This window comes from Muntiacus reevesi, chromosome 3 (assembly GCF_963930625.1).
Source record: "Muntiacus reevesi chromosome 3, mMunRee1.1, whole genome shotgun sequence".
Classification (NCBI taxonomy): Eukaryota; Metazoa; Chordata; class Mammalia; order Artiodactyla; family Cervidae; genus Muntiacus; species Muntiacus reevesi.
This window is the reverse complement of record NC_089251.1, coordinates 8273750-8292510: the sequence shown is the minus strand read 5'-3', so window position 1 is coordinate 8292510 and position 18761 is coordinate 8273750. Positions and strand designations below refer to the sequence as shown.

Below are 18761 nucleotides of genomic sequence, written 5' to 3'. Positions count from 1 at the left end.
CTGTTGGCCTCTCTCTTGCTAAAGCAGGTTTTAAACAGAGAAGGGGATGCCCCGGGGTGCAAGAGCAGGCCCAGCACTCACTGCCCAGGCCTCTCCATTGACAGATTAATAAACTGAGGTCCAGAGAGGGTCGTGACCCACACCAAGGGGCCTCCTCCTTACGCAAGACTTCCCCGTCCTAAGCAGCTGGACTTGGGGTCTGTGCTGGCCCGCTGTGCAGTTTCCGCTGTACACTGGGAGGACCAGCTCAATCATGGACAGGCCCTACCACCTCCAACAGTCCTGGACTCAAGGTTCCAAAGCCCTGGTCCTTTCTCAAATGAAAAGTGGCTGACATGGTGCCATCCCTCCCATGGCTGGTCCCTAGATAGCAAGAGCACCCAGCAAGGACAGAGCTTCATTTAATCCTCCCAATAGCTCTATGACACTTCCCTGGTGGCTCAGTAGTAAAGAATCTGCCTGCAATGCAGAAGTCACAGGAGATATAGGTTCAACCCCTGGGTCAGGAAGATCCCATGGAGGAGGGCATGACAACCCACTCCAGTATTCTTGCCTGGAGAATCCCAGGGACAGAGGACCCTGGCAGGCCATAGTCCAAAGGGGTTGCAAAGAGTCAGACATGACTGAAGTGACTTAGCTTGCATACAATAGCTCTATGGGGTATGGTTGGTGTTATCCGCATTACTGAGGAGAACGTTAAGACTCAAAGAGGTTAAGTCACTGACACAAGGTCATACAGAGAGTGAGTGAGACCGCTGGAATGCAGTCCTGGGGCCCAGGCAGGAGGTGGTGGCTGGGGAAGAAGGCTGAGAGGAGGTGCCACACCCCACACCAAGGGTGTGTGGCAGACCCACTCCTTCCACCCCTTCCAGAGGCAGCTCAGCCCATGGGTCCCTCTTCACAGGCCTGTGCTTCCCTTCCTGGAACAAGCTCATGTCTGTTCAGATTCTGTTTTCAGGGGAGGAAGGGGAGAACAAATGAGGAATTTGCTTTGAATGCCTATTTTTTAAAAACCATAAACAACCAGAACTCTCTCAAAGGCCACGAGAATTGTTCTGAAAAATGATGAGGTGGGAGGGGGTGGTGGGGGAAGAGATGGGGCGATGAACTGGGGCCAAATAGAGAAAATAGGATCGCAGACAAAGGTCCATGTAGTCAGAGCTATGGTTTTTTCAGTAGTCATGTACAACAGATGTGAGAGTTGGACCGTAAAGAAGGCTGAGTGCTGAAAAATTGATGCTTTTGAAGTGTGGTGCTGGAGAAGACTCTTGAGAGTCCCTTGGACTGCAAGATCAAACCAGTCCATCCTAAAGGAAATCAGTCTTGAATATTCATTGGAAGGACTGATGCTGAAACTGAAGTTCCAATAATTTGGCCATCTGATGCAAAGAGCTGACTCATTAGAAAAGACCCTGATACTGGGAAAGATTGAGGGCAAGAGGAGAAGGGGACAACAGAGGATGAGATGATTGGATGGCATCACTGACTCAATGGACATGAGTTTGAGCAAACTCCAGGAGATGGTGAAGGACAGGGAAGCCTGGCGTGCTGCAGTCCATGGGCTCGCAGAGTTGGATGTGACTGAGGGACTGAACAACAAAGGAGAGCAGACAACAATAACATCGATAAAACATGTAGTCATCATCATAGTCGCTCCCTTTTATTAAGTGTTAACCCCCGTCGATGGGGTGGGAAGGTCTACATGCATGACCCCAAAGAATCTTCATGAAAACCCTAGGGAGTTGGTGCTATGGTTTGCCCATTTTAGGGATCAGGAGGGTGGCAGACTCAGGACAGGAGAACCATGTTCTCAGCCTCCAGCCCAGGATATGGTCCCAACCCTGCCTCGACAGAGAGACACCCATTAGGCACTTTCCCAACAGGCAGGATGGGTAGGTTTGGCCCTTGGATCTCAAGGGTCCTCCAGCCACGGCTCCAGGATGCTCCAGGATGCCTTGGCCCTGGCGCACCCAGCCTGATACAGCATCATATCCAGAGGGGCCAGGAACTGCCCTGACCCTCAGGGAGACACCCCCAGGAGGAAACTCCCATCCTGTGCCAGGAACTCAAACCCAGGTCTGCCTGACTCATAGCATGCTCCCAGCTGCCGGGTCAGCAAAGCCCAGACATCACATCCAGGCAGGGAATGGTTAGGTGCAGAAGGCCCCAGACTGGACTGGGGACAACAGGAAGGGGAGGGCCCAGCCAGGAGAAGGCCCAGGAACCACCCTTTCAAGGGGCATCGAGGCCCACGTCTGGTGGGGCTGTGGGTTGGAGAAGAAGCCAAGTGAAAAAGAGAATGAGGTGACCCAGATGGAGCCAGAAGGCAAAGGTGAGCCCTGAAGCGCTGGAGCTGAGAGGGGCAGAGTAGGGGGAAGAAGGAAATTCATCTCTCATGCTGGGATGCAGTTATCCAAGTGAGGCTGTGGGACCAGAGTCCAGGAGGGGAGGGCACGAGCAGCGGGGGCGGAGAGGGGAGAGGGCACAGGCAGAAACGAGGGGTGTCTCACTCAGAGGGAAGGAGAGGACGACCCCACGGGCCCTGGGCCCCATTTCACCCAGCTGCAATGACAGACGTGCCTTGCCACTGGAACTCGAGAACCGTACACACCTGGACCTGTTTTCAGATAAATTCTTTGCTACCTGAGATTCCAGAAGCAAACAGACCAGAGAACATGGGATCTCTCAGTGATCCAAATCTGTTCCCCAACTTGGGAGCCGAATGGCTGGGGAGATGGAGGGAGGCTGGTCTCTAAAGACTGAATACAAACCCCCGGCGGGGGGTGCGCCTGGCACAGGCAGGAGCTGAGCCAAGCAGTTACTGAGTGCCCACTCTGGGCCACACCCTGGGGGCTGCGGACCGTGCTGAGGTCAGGGACTAGCAGGAGGGTCCCGACACAGTGCCAGGGAACTGGGGGGCTCAGCTGAAGTCTGGCAGCAAAGGGGGCGCTGGAAAGGGAAGACCGAAGGGGAAGAGGGCTGCGGGATGGCTTCTTGGCAGCCCTGAAGCCTGTTCCTGAGAGATGTCCTAAGACAACTTGGAGGAACCGCCACGTGTTGCTGCAGAGGATGAGTTGGGGGTGAGGTGTCAAGGCTGGAAAGACCTCAGGGAGGAAGGTGGGGCAGGGGGTCCAGTCCCCTCCAGAGACAAACAGCTCCCAGGAAAGAGTCCTGAAAAGTGTCCTCAGCAGCCCCTCCGGCCAGATGCGGCTGGAAGAGGATGTAGGTGGGCATCCCGGCCCTGGAGAAGGCTCCTCCTGCCTGCTGAGCTCCAGTGGGGGTGGGGGTGGGGGTCAAAGCCTGGGCAGCCCCCTCCCTGTAAGACCCACTCAGCACTGTACCCTCTCTCTCTCCTTGCCCCCTGCAGCGGTGAGCTCCCTGGAGTGGCCAGAGGACTTTTATGACGCGGCGGCCCTTCCTGGTGTCTGTGAGTGGTCCCCGAGACCTGAGGCATCCCTCTCTCCTCCACACCTGCCTGCACCAGCTCTTCCTGCTCTCCCCCCACGGCTTCTGGAGACGCCACAGGCCAGGGATTTGGAGTTTCATCGCCCCAAAGGGCTTCCCCAATCACTCAGTGATAAAGAATCCACCTGCCATGAAGGAGACCCGGCTTTGATCCCTGGGTGGGGAAGATCACCTGGAGAAGGGAATGGCAACCCACTCCAGTATTCTTGCCTGGAGGATTCAGTCAGGCAAGTGTATGTTCCTCGGTTCTTTGTCTCGTCACAACAAAACTTTGGAGTGACGGACACTGAAGCCCCTTCGGCGGGTCACAGCTCTCGGGTCTTGGACAGACCGCGTTATAGCTCTCAGGTCTCGACTGGACCATGTTATAGCTCTTAAATAAATCAGTGCTACAGCTCAGCGTTACAGCTCTATTTTATTTAGATAATAGCAGGAAAATCCATCTTCGAGGTGTGAGGGCACGTCAATCTAAAGACGAGAAGAGAAGAGTGCCCCATCGTGCAGGAGAGAGAGAGAGCTAAGAGGGCTTTGGCTCCTCTTTTTATATGTTTCTCTGTCCCTGGGCCTGTCTTATGTAAATTGGGCCAGCCAGGAGTGCTGTTTGTTTTATCTGAGGTTCTCACTCCGGTCCTCGGACCTTCCTTTGTTCTATTTTCGCGGGCTTTTCCCTTCCAGGTCTTTTAGCCACCGCCATTCTGGACTCCTTTTCCCTATTCTACCTACCTAACCATTCCATGGACAGAGGAGCCTGGCGGGCTACAGTCCACGGGGCCGCGAGAGTCAGACACGACTGAGTGTCTGAGCAGCAACACCCCAAGGGGCCTGTGAGCCAGAGAGGGTGAGGGGCTCCCCTGAGGCCACGCCCCTGCCCACAGGGCATCCCTCCCCCGAGAGGGCAGGGCAGGAGGGGTTGCCCAGCAACTGAGCTGCTGGGAGAGGCTGGAGGGGACAGAGTTCTGGCCTCACCCACCTTCGACACTTTCCCACACATCTCCTTCCTTTCCTGCACTGACTCAGGCCCAGGTGCTGTCAGATAAAGAGATATGAGGGTAATGACAGAGCCTGCCCTCCCGCCTCAGGCCCCAGGAGGCGGCCAGAATCCCAGTCCTGAAGACCCAGGCCCCGTAAGCTGCCCAGCTCTCTGAGCCTCAAGTTGCCCGTCTGTAAAATGAGCACACCCAGAGTCCAGTTCCAGACCTCTACAAACGTGACTGCTATAATCGTAATCAACCCTGAATATTCATCGGGAGAACTGATGCTGAAGCTCCAACACTTTGGCTACCTGAGTCAAAGAGCCGACTCATGGAAAAGACCCTGATGCTTGGGGAAGATTGAGGGCAGGAGGAGGAGGGGGTGACAGGGAATGAGACGGTTGGATGGCATCACTAACTCGATGGACGTGAGTTTGAGTAAACTCCAGGAGTTGGTGAAGGACAGGAGAGCCTGGCATGCTGCAGTCCATGGGGTCGCAAAAAGTCAGACACGAATGAGCAACCAACCACCCACAATCATGGTGCCCAGAGACTGCTTGGAAGTTTTTTTTTCTTTTTTTAAATTTAAATTAATTAATTTATTTTAATTGGAGGCTAATTACTTTACAATACTGTAGTGGTTTTTGCCATACGATGACATGAATCAGCCATGGGTGTACATGTGTTCCCCATCCTGAATCCCCCTCCCACCTCCCTCCCCATCCCACCCCTCAGGGTCATCCCAGTGCACCAGCCCCGAGCACTTGTCTCATGCATCGAACCTGGACTGGCAATCTGTTTCACATATGATAAGGTACATGTTTCAATGCTATTCTCTCAAATCATCCCACCCTCGCCTTTGCTTGGAAGTTCTATTAGCAGGTATAGCTTTCATAGTTTTAAAAAATCCAATAACAACTTAAAAAAAAAAAAGGGAGCAAGAAGAGAATCACAAAATAATGATAAGGATCAGTAGATCTTCAATAAACAAAAACCTGACAACGGGAGGGCTCCTGAGGAAGAAGGGACTGCACAGGCAGAGATGAGGGGTTGAGGATACTGGCCTTGTGCAAGAAAGATGGGGGAACCCGGGCTCCCACCTGACCCTGGGGGGACTCTCGGGGCACCAGAGCCAATGGCTGGGCCCTCCTGGGACCCTCTCCCAGCACCTCCTGCCGAATAAGGAGCTAAGCTCTCCCCACTCAGACACAGGGCCCCACACACACCCCCAAAGTCTTCAAATGGCCTGGAGGTGAATATAGGTAAATAAACCCTCCATTTTGGGAGTAAACCAAAGCCCAGAAAGATTAATGGTTCACGAAAGGTCATGCCACTCATCAGTCCACAACAGCTCCTGAGCACCTTCCTGGGGTAGTCATGGAACCACCTGCAGGGGTCGTAATTTCTTTACGAGCCCAAGAGGACAGCCCCTGAATTCTGAGGATCTGGGCCCAGCCACCACTGTGCTCTGTGACCCCCGGGGAGCCACTGCCCACCCAGGGCCTCTACCTCCAGGCAACGTCCATAGCATGAAGGCAGTGGGCTCCGCAGGGATCTGAAGAGGCCACTCCCAGGATGTCAGGGCCAGGGTGAAATACACACAACTCTCTCCCCTGAACCAGAGGCTGTTTTGGAGTCAAGCCTTGAAGCAAGTTGGTTGCATCTCTATCTCTGATTCTTAGCAGGGCTGGAACCATGGATTAATGTCTCTCGAAAGGCCATCTCACTCACAGTCAACAAAAGCTTCTTGAGCACCTCTGGGATCATTGAAGGTGACCCAGGGGACCCCTTTACCATCTAGTCTTCCTGACTTGGACCCTGAGCAATAACTCCCAGAGGAGACTAGGGTGCCTCGCCACGCAGGACTTCAGCACGTTCAACAGCTTAGGTGATGCTGAGAGATCCTGTCACCTCCACTTTATAGATAAGATAACTGAGGTGCAGGGAGACTTGGAGACCTTCTGAAAGACACTCAGCTGAGAAAGTGAGAGGTGGATTCTAAACCTAGCCTCACACCAAAGTCTGCACAAACCCCCATCTCGTAAAGCCTCTCTTCATTCCCAACACAATTTCCAAACTGGGTCTCCCCCTGCTCCCAGAGGTGGGCAAGGCAAGTTTTACAGTCCCATTCTACAGATAAGGAAACCGAGGTTCAGAATGGCAAGGTGACTTTTCCAAGGTCACGCAGCTGGTGACAATCAGAGCTGAGACTAGTCTGGGGGTCTCCAGCCCCTGTCTGGTGAAGCCAGAAGGGAACCTTCACACCTACTGGGAACTCACCTGTCCATCTTCTCTGGACCTCAACCTTCCTACTGGCAAAATGGGTGGGTGGGTTCCTGTCAGCTCAGCTGATCTAAAATCTCAACGACGATCTAATCGGTGCTGTGCTGGCCCCAGAAGCTGACTGGGGTGCTGGTCTCAGCACAGTATCTGAGCTGCTGGTGAGTCAGCTCGGAGTGGGAGCTGACCACAGTCCCCTCAGGCTGGATGGAGAACTGCGGTGAGGGGAGCAAGACTCAGCATCACCCCTCACTTGCCAACTCAGCACCATCTCCACTGGGCATGCCGGCTCTGGGCTCAAACTCTGCTCCCAACACGCTGTGTGGCTTGGTCAAGGCACTTCCCCTCTCTGAGCCTTTGTTTCTCCCTCTGCAAACAGCACACCAGTGTCTGCCTAGTCAATTTATAAGATCACTGGGTTGAAGAGTGCTTCCCAGGTGGCTCAGCGGTAAAGAATCTGCCTGCCTTCGCAGGAGATGCAGATTCGATCCGTGGGTTGGGAAGATTCCCCTGGAGGAGGAAATGGCAACCCACTCCAGTATTCTTGTCTGGAGAAATCCATGGAGAGAGGAGCCTCCCGGCTACAGTCCATGGGGTCACAAAGAGTCGGACACGACTGAACACGCACTCATAGGCTAACAAGCAGAATATACTTCATCTTGGCGAGGTGGAGGCATTCGCTAACAGGGGCCCCTTTTAAGCTCCTCCTGTCCAAGGTTCCTCTAAGCCAGAGAGAGGCCCTTGAAACAGGGGCTGGACAACCCTGGCCTGGCCCAACCTCAGGGCCAGCACCACCAGCAGGCAAGGCAGCCGGAAGCATGTTAATCTCTGATTTTCCAAACTGACAACATTAAGGATCACGCTATTTCCTGCACTCAGATAGCGGGGGCTGGGCAAGAAGTCGGGGAGGCCCCAAGATGGCCTGAAGTCCCCTGGAAACTCTGGGGGCCATTGTGTTCAGAGAGAAGGGGCTTGCTGAGCTGACGATGGAAGGAAAGACTACAGGGGTCCGCAGAGAACGGGCCCAGAAAGGTGCAGCCCGAGAGCCTCCATGCCAAGCTCAGGAGACGCTTTGCCTTCTCATGGACCTCCTGAGCCCAGCACACGCCACACTGGTGCCATGTGGACCATCCCCCGGACCCTCAGTTCGGCCCTGGAGAGGTGGTGTCTGAACTGGAGGAATGTTTCAGACAAGCAGGCCCAGCCCCAGAGAACTGAGAGCCCTGCCCAGTTCCTCAGCTGGGGAGCAGCAGCGGCCGGATCTGAGCCCAGGTCTGGGACCCCCTCCACACTGAAAAGGCGCTGGGAGGAAGGGGACAATCACCAGCCAAGATTGCATCAGCCCTGGCCCAACCATGGGGGCCTCGTGCTGGACCCAGCCCTGGACTGGCCCGAGCTGAGGGCACCATGCCAGACCTGACCCTGGCTCATCCGGTCCCTCCAGTGGGTTCGGGGGACACACCTCACCCATGAGGCCGGCTGGGTTTCAGCGCTGAGATTTGCGGACTGAAACCAGCACCCTGTAGGGCGGGGCAGGCCCACAACCTGCCTGCCTGGTTCCCAGAGCACTGGGGGGGCTGGAGGGGGGTGAGGGGAGCAGACCCAGGGTGGGGAGGTGGGCAGGCAGCCAGGGATACCAACCCCACCCACCCCAGAGCCAAAGGAACAGGAGAGGCGGAGTGGGGGCAGGGACTGAGCTTGCCTGCGTCACAGAATGCTCCAGAGTGACTCCATCTCCATCACCAGGGAAAGGAAAAGCGAGAGGTCCACAGCATTGGGGACACTCTCCAAAGGCCACACAGCAGGTCCCGGCAGAGCTGGGTTGGCATGCCAGCCCCCAGTGCCTGGCCCAGGGCTTCTCCGCTCCATCACCCCTATTATCATTATTAACACAGAACCGCAGCGGCCACTTGCTCAGCAGCCCAGCTGCACTCAGGTTCACACGAGTCATTTGATGTGTTGCCCTCACTCTATACAGGAGAAAACTGAAATTCAGAGAGGTGAAGTGACTCCTCTCGGGACACACAGTTTGTCAATTATATGGACCCAGAACAGTCTGAGTGTGAACAGGGAGCCAAAGTTTGGGCGAATGCATCTCACCTCCACCTTGCACACTGCCAGCCCCTGGGGCTCCTCACCGCACGGGCCGGGTGGGTGGCCACGGTCAGAAAGGCTGACAAGGCTCCCACTCAGGACCTGTAATCAGGGGCAAAGCCAGGAAAAGGGGGGTAATGACAGGCTCCATCGGCCGGCAGGGGAGGGGGTCTGGCAGCCCGCCCATGAGAAGGGCCTGAAACAGCAGCTAGAATCCTGCAGAGCCGAAGGCAGGAAGAGAGTAGGACAACTGGGTGCCCCCCCAAGGGGGACAGCTGAAACCCCTGAAGGGGAGAGCACCCAGAGAGGGCAGGGGACCGATCCAGGGTCATCCACTTCCGGGTGCTCGCGCTCTCCAGCACAAGGCCATCAGGGTGGCGGGCTTCCTAACCGACTCGGGGCTGGTCAAGAGGCCAGAACAACTCACCCCAGACTACACCACTACCCTCGCCCCAGTCCAGGCACCTCCCAGCTTATTCCTGCCACAGCCTCCAAATTTCCCCCACCTCCACTCCTGGCTCGCTCCCTGTCCTTCCCACACACAGGAGCCACAGGGATCTTTTTGTTAGAACTCTCCCCCTGAACCTCCCCTGCTCAAACGTGTCCATGGCTCCCACTGCCTTTAGGACAAAGATCCAGCGCCTCAGTGCACCCACAGACCCCTGCACACCCTTCCTCACCAAGGGGTTCCCCCAGGTCAGGGACACCCCTCCCTCCTCACTCTCCAATGCCCCTTCCCCCTGGGAGGTCCCCAGGCTGGATGGGACCTCCACCCTCTCCTGCAGCCTACCCCATCCCCAGTGATCTCATGGTGGGTAAGGCCTATTCCCTCTCTGATGCCCCCGGACAGCAACCACCACATCTAGAACTGACCTGGCACAAAGGAGGAACCAACGAGAAGGAAACCCAGAGGGAGCGATCGTGAGCAGGGTGGGGAGCCGCCATCTCATTGAGCAATACAGCTCCCCACACACGCCCCAGAGATTTCTCACCGCAGAAAGGAATACCCTACCCGGGGGCAGCGGCGGGGGTCCCAGGACCACGAGAAAGTGCCCAATGCCCTCCTCCCTGGGGAAGGGGGATGCCACCCTCGAGGCTTCTTCCCATCTGGCCTCAAAAGGACCTCAGGTGCCCCAAAAGGACCCTGTGCTGGGTGACCCCTTCCCTGCAGCCAGTTATGAACAAGGAAAAGCGTCTCCCCATAATCTGGCAGCCCACAGCCCACCACGACCTGGGAATGACCGATCCCTGACCGTGTGCCGGCTCCATGCCTCATGTGGAGATGAAAACGGCCCTGGGAGGGAGGGTCCTCACCACCGCCCCCCCCCCCACCATGTTCAGAGAGGGAAACTGAAGCATGCGAGCAGTTAGGGAACCCACCTGGCGTCACACACCTGGTGAGGCATGATGCCAACTGGAGACGCCCAGCACCCTGCAGGGGGACTTGTCACAGAGCCCTGGCCAAGCCCCAGGAGGTGGGGACCTCTGTCACTCTCCCCCGCCGAGGAAACAGAGGCTGTGAGACCCAGTGGTTTGTCCCAGGTCAGCCAGCTGTCAAGCGCTGGAGTCCAACTCCAAGCTAGGACTTGAACCCAGGCTCTCGGGGCTGTGGCAACACACAGGAAACAGTCACACCAAGCCCTTCTTAAAGGATCTCACTGGACCCCAGAGACCAAAGTTCATCCATCACTGAGCACCTGCCACAGGGCCTGGAACACTGCCCCCAGCAAACACACCATGCCAAACTCGATCCAGGATCTCAGTCCTGCCTCCGTCCCCAATGCCTCGTGCTGTGCCCTCCGCCTGAAGCTCCCTTACCCCTTGTAAATATAGTTCAAACTCAGCCAGACATCATTTCCTCCATCACAACGCTCTGCAGTTTCCCATTTGCATGTAATTATAATAATAAGTGGGGCATGAGCTAATGCATGTAACACTTAGCCCAGTGCCAGGCACAGAGGCAGCTTCCGTGTGTGTTAACAATTACCATCTACGTTATTTCCTTTAACCCTCACCCAGAGCTCCCCTGGTGGCTCAGAGGGTAAAGATTCTGCCGGCAACACAGGAGACTTGGGTTCCATCCCTTGGTCAGGAATATATCCCAGAGAAGGAAATGGCAACCCACTTTGATATTCTTGCATGGAGAATCCCACGGACAGGGGAGCCCGGCAGGCTACAGTACATGCAATCCCAAAGAGTTGGACACGACTGAGCGACTAACACTTTCACTTTCAGAGTTAACTGTTAAACCCATTTTTAGAGGAGGAAAGGGAGGCTCAGAGAGATGAAGTGATTTCCCAGTATCACAGAGGTAAGAGCAAAACCAGGACACAAAGCCCAGCCAGGCTCTGCTCACCGCTCTACCCCAGTATCGAGCAGGGGTCCTCAGGGACTCTCTCTGGCACATTCCCCACCAGCAGCTCCCCGGGTCAGGCAGGCACCTCGGTCACGCCTAAGGCGGGTGCCCAGCGCAGTGCCAGTGTCAGGAAATGAAGCGGCTTTCTCACAGAGGCAGGGGTGTTCCAGGGCTGAGCTCGAAGCGAGAAGCAAATCTGAGCTCCCAATGGCCTCTCTGGGCCTTAGTTTCCTCATCTGTAAACCCCATGGAAGGAGGAGCCTGGTGGACTATAGTCCATAGCATCGCAAAGAGTCGGACATGACTTAGCGGCTAAACAACGACAACAACACAATGGGCATAAGATGAGAGTCTTGCCCTCAGCTCACCTGGTGGCCTGGGGTCCTCAGGAGATGACAGTTTCTGTTAACAGTCAAAGCACAAAGTTTGTGGCTATGATCATAACCTTCAGCACCTACGAAAGTCCTGCAGGGGATATTAGGTTTTGCTTCTAACAAAGGGCCACGTGAGCCTTATGAAGGTTTGTGGCTGTATCATAACCTAACAAAGGGCCACTGAGCCTTATGAAGGTTTGTGGCTGTATCATAACCTAACAAAGGGCCACGTGAGCCTTATGAAGGTTCGTGGCTGTATCATAACCTTCAGCACCTGTGAAAGCCCTGCCCTGGCGTGTTCCCTCGCTAACGGGCCAGGCACATATGCTGATCAGGCCACTGGACTCGGGAAGGGCTCTGTAAAATCCAAGTCCAAGCTCTCCACTGGACAGATGGGGAAACTGAGGCTGCAGGAGCAGGGAAGTGGCAGCCAAGGCCCAGCTCCCCATGAGGGCAGTGAGGGAGTCAAATCCAGGGGCTTCAGTGCCCAGCAAGGAAAACTGCCTCTGGTCTTGGGGGGTCTCTGGCCTGGAACGCTCTCCCAGAGCCCACCCTCTCCGCCTGGCCCTCAGGACCATCCCCCAGACAAGTCCAGTCCCCCAGAGACTCCACCACCACAGCCCCTGCTTCTCCTGGGGGCTTTTTCCAAGTGTCGTGACTGTATCACCACTCCCCACAGAGACCCAGCACCAGGCTTATATCAGGGCCAGGTGGGTGCTCGACAAACACATGCCGAAGGAACAGCCCCTGGTGGGAGGTCACCCGGTTTCAGATGCCAAAATGGTGGCCCTGGAGGCCTGGGAAGGAGACTGGCTGGGTCTCCCATCACGAAGGCAGCTTTGGAGCAAGGCGGCGGCAGGGGGCAGGCCAGGAGGAGCCGGCCAGGAGTGCTCACAAAGCTGCCTTTACAGCTCTTCTCACTTAGCAAATATTTAACCACAGCTCAGCGATGCAGGTCTTCTGGTGGGAGAGTGTGTGCTGGGAGACCAGAGCTGGGAGCGGGGAGGGGACTGAAGTGAAGGCCCAGAGAAGTGTCCCCAACCCCAGAAAGGCAGAGCGCAGACCCGCCCACTGGGGACTGTCCTGACACCTCAAGGAGGAGGAGGCCGCCCCAGTGGGAGGCAGTCATTCCCATCTTGACACAGAGGGAAACAAAAGCTCTCTCATCCCCTCTGGCCCCCTCCCTCACTGCCTGGCAGAGCCCCGAGTCGGCTGCGGGCACCAGCCGACAGTTGGTGGCTTGTTCTGGGAGCCCAGACCCAGGAGTCTCTGCTCTCTGGGAACACAGACCCAAGCAGGGCGGGTAAAGAAGGGGTGCCCAGAGCCCCCGCAGTACCCTCCACCCAGGGCAGGACCGGGAGGGGGGCCCCCTTCCACTCCGGAGAGCACGTCCGAGATTGGGCTCCCCAGGCTGGTGCCCTGCACCAGGCCTGCCACGGCCAACGCCACATTCCAGGCCAACAGAGCCACACAGGGAGGAAAGGAAGGTCAAAGGCCGCCTGGAGGACCAACCTCCTCACCCTGCCCACCCGGCTCCACGTCCCCCATCCTCCTGCCCCAGAGACAGCCCTGGCTTGTGAGCCAGACAGACACAGGACAAGTCCTAGCCCCGTGGTCTGGGGCCTCACCTGAGCCTCGGTATTCTCTGTGGACTGGGGATAATTAGCTGTGGTCATCAGGCCGGTTACAGAGGCGGTTCATCTGTGATGGTGATTTTGTAAACACTAACCTCCACCCAGCCTCACGCCCAGCCCCCCATTCCTACTGGCTTCTCAGCAGCATCCCTCACCTCCATGCTCTTCTTTTCTTCCTCACCACGCCCCCTGGAACCTGAACCCTGTAACCTGGCCATTGGTCACGACTGCCCCGAAGCCGTGGTGCCCCTCGACACACGCCTGCTCTCAGCCCAAAGTGCAGAGCGCTGAGGCTGGAGCGGGCACCCAGGGCCCCCTGCCGCAGCACCCTCGCGCTGGCAGGTGCCCGCCACAGGCCCACTGTCCCCTTAGCGCCCAGACTGGAGTTAGACCCTGAGGTGCCCAGGCAGAGCTCACTGCCCGAGCCCTTCCTCCATGACCAGCCTGGCGGCCAGCATCACCGCCCAGCCCCTCCCTGCAGCCACCAAGCAGCAGGTCACATCCTCTGTCAACCAGCTCAGGGTCAACCAAAAGGGTGGCGGGGGGCGGAGCCAAGGACAGGTGAGGGTCTCGGGGCTCCATTGTGCTGTCCGAGAAAGGTTTCATGTCCTCATTCATTCAGCAACTGCGGGGCTCTGGGCATTCAGGAGTGAGTCAGACATACCCAGTCCCTGTTGTCCAAAGAAGGAGACAGACTATCAACAAAACCTACAATGGGACATGGTAAGTCCCCTGCTGGGGGTAGCAGAAGAACTCAGAGGAGGGACGGCTAACCCAGCCTGCAGATCAGGGAAGACTTCCTGGAGGAGGTGGCCCCCGAGACATGAAGGGGTGCTGGTGAGGCGAAGGAGGACGGTTGGGCAGGGAAAGCGTGCCAAGCAAAAGACACAGGGAATGCACAGATTCAGACACGCATTCAGCAAAAACATTCATCTGTCCCACACACATCTGTGAGTACCTTCCTGAGTCAAGAAGGGCACTTTCACAGAACAGCGGAGTGTCAAGGTTCTGGAATTCAATCTTGGTTCCAATACTAACCTCACTGGTTCATTAACTGTAGGACTTTGGACATGGGGCTTAATTCTCTCTGAATTTCAGTTTTCTGGGCTGTAAAGTGGGAGGAAGAGTAGTACCCACTGGGTTGAGTTTTCATAAGGATCCAGGGAAATGAGTGAAGCCACAGAACCTGAGCAGATGGGGGCCGGTGCAGTCAAGGATGATGCCTGAATAACGGACAGGAGGACTTCCACCCGCTGGAGCGTGGGTGGCCACCGGAGGGGTGGTTAGGTGGGCAGTGGGGTCTTTCATAAGCTCAGGGGTCCCACAGTGTGTCCACCTGTGCTACTGGCCATTTTCTGCGATGTGTTTCATGCCATGTAATGAGGACCAGAAAAGCAAAACCAAAATAGCAGCTACCTGGTCCCTCAGCGGGCCGCTCAGAGGATGGGAAGGTGACAAACTTGGGGTCCACTCGTTCTGGGCCCTGGGCCCTCAGAGGTTAATCGCTCAGAAAGGGAAATTCCATTTATCTTCTTATCCATCCCTCTATCCCTCCCGCCTCCCTCTCTCTCACACACAGCCTGCAGGGCTGGCTCCCTGGGTCCAGGGGGAAGGGGGTGGGGGCGGGGGAGAAGAAATCAAAGGCAGGGAGAAAGGGGAAGTGCCCGGAGAAACATCAATGAAGATTCAGAAAGCAAACACCCGACAAACCGCCAGCCACCAGACCGCGGGGGACCACAGCGCCTCTGCTCCTCCCAGTGAGGCTTGTCGAGCTCCCTGGCTCTCTGAGCCCCTGATTCCCACAGTGGACTCACAGGTGGACAAGGCTAAGGGTGAGGCTGGCGGGGAAAGTGCTTTGAGCTCCCCCAGGGTGCAGCCATGGTGTCTTGCTTTCCTGGTGTCTCGCAGTCATACCCCTCTCTCTGTTTTTCCTTTTTTGTCTTACTGAATTGACTAAGACATCCAGCTCAATGCTAATGAAAATACCTCTATGGTGTCAGCATCGAGTTTGCTCAGGCTTGTTCGGTATGTGACGAATGACACTGTAAGGGCTGAGTACCAGGTAAGGACTGCTATGGGCAAGGAGGGAGAACTTAGCTCATCTCCCACAACAAAAGGGTTGGAAAATTCCCAGGGAAAAGAAACGCTATGGGAAGTCAGCCACAGCCATGCCCCGGCCAAAATGGAGCCTGTTCTTGAGTGACCCACCACGGCAGACAGGATCCAGAAGGGCCTTTCTATCTCAGGTGCCCAGGGATGGGACAGGTGACCCTATTGGAGTAGGGAGCTCCCTGTCCCTGGAGACATACAAGCAGGAGCTGGATGGCCCATTGGCAAGGAGGTTGTGGAGAAGACTCTATCCCAGGAGACAGGTTGGCACACAGACAGACCCAGCTCTGCAACTGCCGGTAACCTTCCCAAACCTCAGTTTCTTTATCCATAAAATGGGAGTAAGAATAGTATGCACCTCACAGAGCTCTTATGAGGACTACATCAGAGAATGTGTGAGTGTCTAGCACTCTGCCTGACCGTTGGAAGAGCCCGATGAATGCCAGCTGCCGTTCTAATAACAAGCAATCGCTAGTAAGTGCCAGTTACTGTGGCCAAAGCCTAACAGAAAAAGGGCTAAACACAGACACACATCCCACACATTTCATCAGCTAATGCCCTCTGACACTACCCTTTTCTCTAAGTCCAAGCCAAGCTGCTGCCCAAGCTGCCTCAGGACCCAGACCTCTCCCCTGTTCCACCTATCCATCCATCCTCCTATCTATCACTCTATCCTTCGCTTACACACACACACACACACACACACACACAGAGCTGCCTGCAGTGCTGGCTCCCTGGGTCCAGAGGGAAGTGGGGTTGAAGCCCGCAAAGGGAGACAAGCCCAGGGAAGGAGGGAGGAGGGAGAAGGAAGACGATCCACTCTGAAAATTCACTCATGAGCTTTGTTGCTGAGCCAGAAGGAAACCCAATCCCGGACTGGAATGTCAGCGACCCTCAGCACGGAGAGGCTTCACGCAGATGGAAAATGGAAAGTTTATTCAAATAACAAGACTCCCATAGCCAGCAGAGGACACGGGCCCCGCCCCACCCAGCAGACGACATGGGCCCCGCCCCACCCTGGGGTCAGCAGCAGGTCTCCTCGGGCACCAGAGGATCCCCACCTCATATGCCTCGTTACAGATGCCACCGTGCCCCCCGCCTTGGAAACTGCTCTCAGCCAACAGGCCCATGTTCTGTGTCTGCTTCTCCAGGGGTCCCGTGAAGATGAGTGGGGAGGGGGTCCCCATCTCTCCCTGGGCAGTAACGATAGATTCTAAGCATGAGTTCCAGGCAGGGAGGCAGGCTTTAGATCGCTGGGGCCTCAGTCCGGGCACCTGACTGCCACCAGGTGACCCTGGCCCTCCAGCTCCTCGCCTGTCCAGTGAAGGAGCTGGATTCCATCTCCCTGGACCCTCAAGGCTTTCCTCCGACTGTGACCGTCCCTGACAACCACACCCCTCACTCAGGGCAGAACCCCTTGAGTCAACAGCAGAACTCAGCCTGGACAATTAACTGGTGTCTTACTCCCACGAGGGCAGGGGCCCTGCTGTCTCACTCGTGACCGATCCCCGGCACCAAGCAGAGCAACTGAGCACAGGAAGTCTTGTCCCTGACTGTGAGATGACTCCAGAGCGCTCCTCTCAGCCTCCCGGGCGTCTTCAGGCACAGGAAGAGGTTGGGGTTTTCCAGAAAAGTCAGCTCAGGCCTGGGGACAGACCCTTCCCAGCCCCGGGAGGAGTGTTTGCCAGCGGCTCTCCCATCCCAACAGGATGCTTCCTACAAAGGTGAGGCTGCATCTGGAGCCAGCCAGGCCAGTCCAAGGTCACACATCAGCGGCAGACGAGGTCACCACCCCGGCACGCAAACCGAGCCGTCACCTAAGCTCAGATCCTCAGTCTCCTCTTCTGGCAGATTCTGTCAAATGATACAGCACCTGCAGAGGGCCTGGGAAACTGGAGCTGAGCAGGCTCCGCCCTTGAGCCTGGGCGGTGAGGGGGCTGGGGGGGGTTGAGGGGGGTGTCAGCCGGCCTGTCACCAGGGGCAGGCATGTCACCCTGCTCCTGCGTCCCTCACGAGAACATCCCAGCCCCACAGAGGGACAGATCCCCCAGCACTCTGAAAAACGACCACCAAAAGGCAGTGCCGTGGAGGTGCTGCTACCACGGCCACAAGAACCATGGCAAAATCACCAGTTTCTGGAAAATTCCGGTTCCCTCAAATGCTGGCACTCTCTCAGCTCTGGGTCTCTGCAGAGATGCCCCTCTGCCTATGACTCTTCTGCCTTCATCCCTTGGGTCTCACCTAGACACCCCCTCTCCTAACAAGCCTTCCCTGGTCCTCCAAGTCTGGGTCCCTGCTGCTCCCTGGGATCCCAGAGAGGCCTTCACCCCACCCCTAACCTTGGCTAGGGCTCCATGCTGAGTCCTTCCTCCCAGAAAAGGGTCTCTGTGAGGATGAGAAGCTGCCTTCCCTCCTCGAGCACCCCAAGACCCACACAAGACCTGGCACTGATAGCAATGGTGGGATCGATGGATTAATCCCACAGAAATGATTAAGGCTGTCCAACAGAGCACTGTTTGCAACAGTGCAAAACAGAAACAACTCAAGTGTCCGGCAAAAGGGGTTTGGCTGAGCAAGTTAAAAGGCAGGCTACTGGGTCCATAATGGAATGTTCTAGAGCCTTTCTATGTGCTGCAGGGGGAAAGCCTGGGGCAGAAAGACTCTGTGCTGGGGAATCAATCCACCACAACTGGCCTGAAGCCGTCCCCCACCCCAACTCATCCATCCCGGGCCACAGGTATCTCCCAGCTGGTCAGAGTTAACATTTGCTACTGTCCTTCCCCAGAGTAGCAGAAATAAAACCCTCCTTCTAAAGTCCAGCTAAGAAGTGTTGATGAGAAGCGGCTCCTTTCCCCCGGTTCCTCTGCCAGGCTCTCGAGGCTGCACCAGGCGGGCTCCTGCCCCTCTCTCTAGCCATAGTCCCCCGGCTCCCCTCCACAGACAGGCACCCGTCTGCACCCCAACTCTGGTGGCCAAAATCCAGCCTGCCCTTCAAGACCCAGCTTAACAACGCCCCACCCCCAGCACTTCCAGAACCTTCTCTACCCTCTCCCTTTCTCCAGACCCACCTTGTGCTTTGCAACCACCCCGTGGAGGCTCTCATTAGGCCGAGGTGGCTTTGATTCTGGAGTTAAGACAAAAGACTAAAATTTTTCCAAAAAATACAGCCAACAGAGCTATTCTTTTTTATTTGATATATTAACCACACAAAAGACAAGAGAGAAGGAAGAAAAAAATTAAATAGTCCATTATCCTACTAGCTCCCCACCACCACCAAATCTTTATTGACATGTTGATGAATTTCATTTTTTTTCCTACACCTGCACAGACTTAGTATGCACTTGCAGATACCTGGCTCATCTTCACTTTCAACGGCCACATGTTACACCATTGAACATGACCTACTGATAGACATTGTTCTGAGCTTCCAGGGTGGCTCAGACAGTAAAGAATCCGCTTGCAATGCAGAAGACTGGGT

The 18761-nt window shown here is 56.0% G+C and overlaps 1 protein-coding gene across 1 annotated transcript in view; it reads right to left on the bottom strand.

Annotated features, from left to right (window-relative positions):
* Positions 1-18761, bottom strand: part of NIBAN2 (niban apoptosis regulator 2) — a 52557-nt gene that overhangs the window by 20968 nt on the left and 12828 nt on the right. The window lies entirely within an intron of this gene.